Here is a 7,017-nt window from a genome sequence, read left to right as displayed (position 1 = left end):
CTATCTGAACCATGTACCTTGGCCCAAATGACCTCCAAAGACTTTATCAAGAAACTTGCCCTGCACAGATCCCTGAAATATGTATGCAGTAGGAGTGACTGATTTAACTTGTGACTTCAGAAAAACCAATGTGACTCCTCCCATCCTCTAAAAGAAATGCTAGTTGCAAATAAAGTGAGAAATAAGCCTTGTTTTCTGAAAAAAAAAATAAATGTCTGCTACATTGCTAATTATCTCTCATGTCTTCTTCTGAGTCTGGGTGGGGAGTATTCCCACTTGACTATTTCTCAGAATCTCTCTCTCTCTCTCTCTCTCTCTCTCTCTCTCTCTCTCTCTCTCTCTCGCTCGCTCTCGCTCTCGCTCTCGCTCTCGCTCTCGCTCTCACTCTCTCTCTCTCTCTCTGTCAGCTATCCCACTTTCTTGTCTCAACTCACTGGCCATCAGATTTTTATTGACAGACAATGCTTCCATACACAGGAGATCTTTAGCACAAGGCCATAACTACAGTATACTGTTCTTATACTATCACTAAAATACTTGTTAATTTTACCTGTCATTCCCCATATTTCTTTCCCCAGTGTATCCTGCCATTTGAGACACCTTCACATTCATCCATAAATATCTCTTATATTTTCCTTTCCTAAAGATCTCTCTGTTCCTCTTGCTCCTTCCTCAATATCTAGCACATGCAATAAATGAGTGTTTCTTTTATTCCACACCCTAACCAGAATAATTTGGCACTTGGGCACTTGGGTTAATGAGGTTAATTATTACATATGTAAGCGTGTGTATGTGCATGCGAATGTATAAAATTGTGTGTTTTCTTTCTTTACATTTCAAATGTTATCCCATTTCCCTGCTTCCCTCCCAGAAGCCCCCTATAGCATCCCCCAGGTGGGGAAGTCTCTGGATGGCCTTCGCTTCACCCTCTGCTTCAAACTTTGCCTCCCTGAAATGAGGCCTACTTGATCATGATGGATGATTGTTTTGATGCATTCTTGGATTCAGTTTGTAAGAATTTTATTCAGTATTTTGCATTGATATTGATAAAGTAAATTGGTTTGAAGTTCTCTTCATTTGTAATGTCTTTGTGAGATTTGAGTATAACTGCAGCTTCATAGAATAAATTTGATAGTGTTCCTTCTGTTTCTATGTTGTGGAGTAATTTGAAGAGTTAGCACACAAAGTCTACTCAGGGTGCCGGCCTCATGGAATATTAGAAATACAGAACACTTTTTGAATTGGTAGATCATTCAATGCAGGGATCATGCTAAGCTTCTTTATATCATTTCAATTTTAGTATATGTGCTGTTGAAGTGAGAAACTAGTATCTCTTCAAATAACACTGTGCATGAAATACTCCAGAGTCAGACAGTGCTACTTATCCTACAATGCAAACCAGAAAATTCTACACTTTTTGTATAGATCAACAAGCTTGCCTAATCTGATAAATGGGTTAATAACATTTCAGTACATCTAGTGCATGTCATTTTTCTGTATACTTAGCTATATTATTTCTTACATTCAAATTTTCTTCTCTGTTTAAAGATGCAGTTATTACAGGGAAGGTATAAAGTTTTCCACCTGTAGTTCTTGTATCTTTATGGTATCATTATTCAATGGAACATGTTTTGTTGTATATGTCAGTTTTGCAGTAACAGACAATGGTTTTTTTTTTTTAAATATTCTTTTAAAATCAAACTATACTGTGAGGACTCAAATACTGAATCCAGTAATCTACAGCTTGATCAAAAGGAAAAATCACCCTAAAAAATGTATTGCAGAATTTGAGGGGCAAAAGTGTTATGTATTTACTTAGATGTTAATATTAAAGTTTAAGTAACTGAAAACAGAGCTCCTCTTATACAACCAGAAATGAATTTTCAATATATGGAAATCCATCAACATAATGTATTATAAACCACTCCTAGGCTTATACCCAAAAGATGCTCCAACATATATAAAGGACACATGCTCCGCTATGTTCATAGCAACATTATTCATAATAGCCAGAATCTGGTAATAAGTCACATGTCCTTCAAAAGAGGAATGGATAAAGAAAATGTGGTACATTTACACAATGGAGTACTACTCAGCTATTAAAAACAATGAATTCATGAAATTCTTAAGAAAATAGAATAAAATATCATCAGAACTGGAAAATATCATACTGAGTAACCCAATTACAAAATAACACACATGGTGTTCACTCACTGATAAGTGGATAACCCAAAACCTCAGTATGCCCAGGATACAATTCACAGACTACATGAAGCTCAAGAAGAAGGAAGACCAAAATGTGGATGCTTCAGTCTTCTTAGAAGGGGGAACAAAATACTCATGATATGAAAGGGGACCTGAAATATTTCATCACATGTATTTACTATTTTGTGATTTCAAACTGTGTTTAATCTGGTCATTATAAAATGACTTGAATGTTCTTATTAACAAATTCTCCTAACCTATAAACTCCCTCAGGCTTCCAGTATCTTGTGGGTGCATCATCTCTGAAGGAACACAGACCCAGAATTTCTCTACTGTATGTTGGGGGTCCTCATATCAACTGGTGTATGTTGCCTGTTTGGTGGTCCAGTGTTTTAGAGATCTCCAGGGTTCAGATTAAATGAGAATGCTGGTCCTCTTACATGATCATCCTTCTCAGCTTCTCTTGGCCTTCCATAATTCAACAACAGGTGACAGCTGCTTCTGTCCATTGGTTGGGTGCAAATATCTGCATGTGACCCTTTTAGCTGCTTGTTAAGACTCCAGAGTGCAGTCATGCTACGTCCCATTTGTGAGTGCTCCATTGCCTCAGTAATAGTGTCAGGCCTTGGGCCCTCCTAATGAGATGTATTCCACTTTGGGCCTGTTGCTGGACCTTCTTTTCCTCAGGATCCTCTCCATTTCCATCCATGTAATTCTTTCAATCACAAATACAAACAATTATGGGTCAGAGTTATGACTGTGGGATGGCTCCCCTCTCCCTCGTTTGATGCTTTGTTTTACTTCTGGAGGTGGGCCCTATAAGTTCCCTCTCCCTGCTGTCAGGATTTCATCTAAGGTCCCTCCCTTTGAGTCCAGAGAGTCTCTACCTCCCAGGTCTCTGGTGCATTCTGAATGGTCCCCACAACCTCCTATCTCATGAAGTTGCCTGTTTCCAATCTTTCTGATGGCCTTTCGGGTTTATTGCATGGTACATACTCACTAATAAGTGGATATTAGACCCCCTCCCCTGAAAAAAAAAGTACAGAATACCCAAGATAGAGTTCACAGAACTTAAAAATTTAACAAACTGAAGTGCCCAAGTGAGGATGCCTCAGTTCCATTTGGGAGCAATCACAAGTGGGGAGGAAAGGAGGGACCTGAGAGGGAAAATGGACTGGAGATCTGCCTGGGGGAAGAGGGGAACCATTGGGTACCACATCTTCTCTATCCATTCTACTGTCAAGAAATGTCTGGATTGTTTCCATTTTCTGGCTATTATAAATAAGACTGCTATGAACATAGTGGAGCATGTGTCCTTGTTATTTTTTGGAGCATCTTTTGGGTATATGCCCAGGAGTGGTATAGCTGTGTCCTCAGGAAGAACTATTTTCAATTTTCTGTGGAACTGACAGACTGATTTCAAGATTAGTTTTAACAGCTTGCAATCCCACCAGCAATGGTGAAGTGTTCCTCTTTCTTCACATCCTTGACAGCATTTGCTGTAATCTGAGTTTTTGTTCTTAACCATTCTTACTGATGTAAGGTAGAATGTCAGGGTCATTTTGATTTGCAGTTCCCTGATGACCAAGGATGTTGAAAAGTTTTTTAAGTGCTTCTCAGTCATTTGTAATTGCTCAGTTAAGAAGTCTCTGTTTAACTATATATCCCTTTCTTCTTCTTCTTCTTCTTCTTCTTCTTCTTCTTCTTCTTCTTCTTCTTCTTCTTCTTCTTCTTCTTCTTCTTCTTCTTCTTCTTTGGATCTCTGAGTTCTTTGCATATTTTGATGTTATTCTTTTGTCAGATGAAGGGTTGGTAAAGATATTTTCTGAATCTGTCAGTTGCCATTTTGTCCTAATGGCAGTGTCCTTCTCCTTACAGAAGCTTTTCTATTTTATGAGGTCTCATTTGTCAATTGTTTATCTTAGAGCATAAGCCACTGGTTTTCTGTTCAGGAAATTTTCCCCTGTGCCTATTTGTTCAAGGTTCTTTCCAACTTTCTCTTCTATTATATTCAGCATATCGGGTTTTATTATTTGTGACTATTGTAATTGGTGTTGTTTCCCCATTCTTTCTCATCCCATTTATCATTTGAGTTGATGGAAGCTACTTATTTGTTTGAGTTAATTATAATACCCACAATACAACTTACAGACCATATGAAAATCAAAAAAAACGAAGACTACACAAAAGTGTGGCTGTTGTAGTCCTACTAAGAAAAGGAGAGAAAATAATTTTGGGAAATAGAGGGTGAGAGGGACCTGGGAAGGAGGTAGAGTAGGGAGGGGTAAAAGGGGTCTGGTTTAGATGCAGGAGGAGATGGGGGAGAAGTATAAAGTTTCTGGATATTGAAAGGAGGTATGTAGCAGTGAGGTGGGGAGAACATGAGGTAGCTACTAGGAAGTCCCAGATGCAAGGGAATCAAGAGGTTCCCAGAACTAATCAGGGAGGACATTAGTCGAAAAAGTCAACCAAGGGGAGATAGGACCTGTAGAGACCATATCCTGTGGATAGACACTGTCCCCATTTGAAGGATGAGGTCACCCACCAACTTAAATATTAATCTGAATTTCTTCCTGTCAAAAGGGAATGCAGGGACAAAGAGTGGAGCAGAGACTAAAGGAAAGGTAATCCAGAGACTGCCCCACCCACAGACGGCAAACTCAGCCACTATTGCTCATGCCAAGAAGAGCGTGCAGACAGGTGCAAGGTATTGCTATCCCCTGAGAAGCTCTGCCAGAGCCTGACCAATACAGATGCAGATGCACACAGTCAAATATCAGACTGAGGGCCAGGACCCCAATGGAGGAGGTATAGCAATGACTGAAGGAACTGAAGGAGTTTGCAACAATATACAAGCATAGAAATGACAACAACATAGGAAGAACAATATCAACCAACTGGACACCCCAAATATTCCAACGACCACCAACCAAAGAGTACAAATCGGGGGACCCATGTCTCCAGTTGGATATGTTGCAGTGTATTGCCTTGTTGGAAAAAACAGGGAACCGAGTCCCTTGGTCCTGTGAAGTCTTGATGACCAAGGGTAGTAAGTAGAATGCTAGGGCGTTGAGGTAGGAGTGGGTGGGCAAATGGGGAAGGACCATCATAGAGGCAGTGGGTAGTGGAAAGGGATAAGGGGTTTGTGGAGGGGAAACTGGGAAGGGGGAAAACATTTGAAACATAAATATATAAAATAACAAATAATAATGTAAAATGAAAGTACATTAGTGAAATTATAAAACAAAAACTTTAAAAAGTGATTGAAAACTGATTATGAAACTCAAAGTTTGATTTAAACTCTATGTATATATTAATTTACAAACTAATAGATTTCATAGCACTTCTTTATATTTTTATTTTGAGTCATCATGATCAGTCCTATTCAAAATTGACTGTACAGAACTGTTAGTGATATAATTAGTACCATGTATATTGAACATGGAGTCTAAAGTATTCAATATCTTTTTGGGATGTAAATACAATTGTTTACATAATAGTTTCCTAATTACATTAAAAATATCTTATTTAAATGTAAAATATATTTCATTCAAAACACACATTAAAAATTAGAGGAAGTCATAAATTTGAGAGTCACTGTGTTCATATACTAGAATTTGGAGTGTTAAGATGTTTTAATTATTTGTGTATAAAATTCCCATAAGAAAAATTAAAGAAAAAATGTTAAAATATGCTTATACCCCTAAATATAAAACAAGACGCGGGTGGTAAAGATGCCATTGCTCAAAATAATGATATAAGAATGGGGTTTAGTCAGTAAATAGTGGCATATGGATGTCCACTACCTGGGTAAGATGCAGGTTACTGAGAAACACATGCTTAAATGGGATGATTTGCCTTGAATTCCAGGAAATACAAAGCAGCTGTTATTGCTACATCTTCTAGAGAATAGGTTTCCATGCATTTATTCATTAGTATAACTAATAGCATAATAATAAAGCCTATCTAATGAGGTTTGTATGTTCAGTCACTAGGGACACAGGAGCTGTAATTCCTCTGATCTTACATCTTGACTCAAGAGGCTAGCCTTACTTATAAAACATACTTGAGTATGCTCTAAGTGCTTATGTGCTTAGCAATAAACTCAAGGTCTCATAGAGAGGTGCTCCCCTTCCTACAAATAGGTGTTCTGTGACCACTAAATACCAGATGATTTGACTATTCTCCACTTCACTATGACCCTAGCAAGGTAAATCTATCTATTGATGATTTCAAGTTTCTTATATTTGAATCTTTGTGAACAATGCATGGAGAAGTGTGTAAGCAATATGAAGTTGCACATAGGAAGTTTGCTAATAATCACAATTGTCTCACATTCTTTGTTACCTTCATTAAATTACACAATACTTCACTCATACTAAGACAATTTAAGCATTAATGGTACAATTTTTAAGGACTAATGCAATAAAATTATCTGTACTTATTTGCATATTTTGTGAACTTAAGAAGAAAGATAATTTTTCAATTTGTATACTCTTTTCCTCAGATCAATATCTATCTGCAGTCTGAAAAATAATGGCAATTGTACCTAGAATCTGTGAGCACACTGGGAGTTTTGATGCAGCCACACACGAAGAAAACTACAGATCTGATCTAAGTTCCTCAACACAAAATCTCAAAATACATTAAATTATTATAAGCATGTAAATATTAAAATGATTAAAAATTGTCATTGATTTCAACTTTCCAGAATTACCATGCTATTTTAGAAAAATATTTTCATATATATCAAAACCAGCTTAAACAGTTAATGAAAATGCTGCTGTTCTCCTTTTGGTGACAAAAGATGGT

At 37.4% G+C, this 7,017-nt stretch overlaps 1 non-coding gene across 1 annotated transcript; it reads right to left on the bottom strand.

Moving 5' to 3' along the window:
- Positions 1–1,218: 1,218 nt before the first annotated feature.
- On the bottom strand, positions 1,219–1,325 carry LOC115063322. The gene has a single exon (XR_003843174.1). It is a non-coding gene; the product is annotated as a U6 spliceosomal RNA (small nuclear RNA).
- Positions 1,326–7,017: the final 5,692 nt, after the last annotated feature.

The sequence above is a fragment of the Mus pahari genome, unplaced genomic scaffold, assembly GCF_900095145.1.
Source record: "Mus pahari unplaced genomic scaffold, PAHARI_EIJ_v1.1 scaffold_5406_1, whole genome shotgun sequence".
NCBI classification, from domain to species: Eukaryota; Metazoa; Chordata; class Mammalia; order Rodentia; family Muridae; genus Mus; species Mus pahari.
The sequence above is the reverse complement of the archived record's forward strand: the minus strand, read 5'-3'. Positions and strand labels throughout refer to the sequence as shown.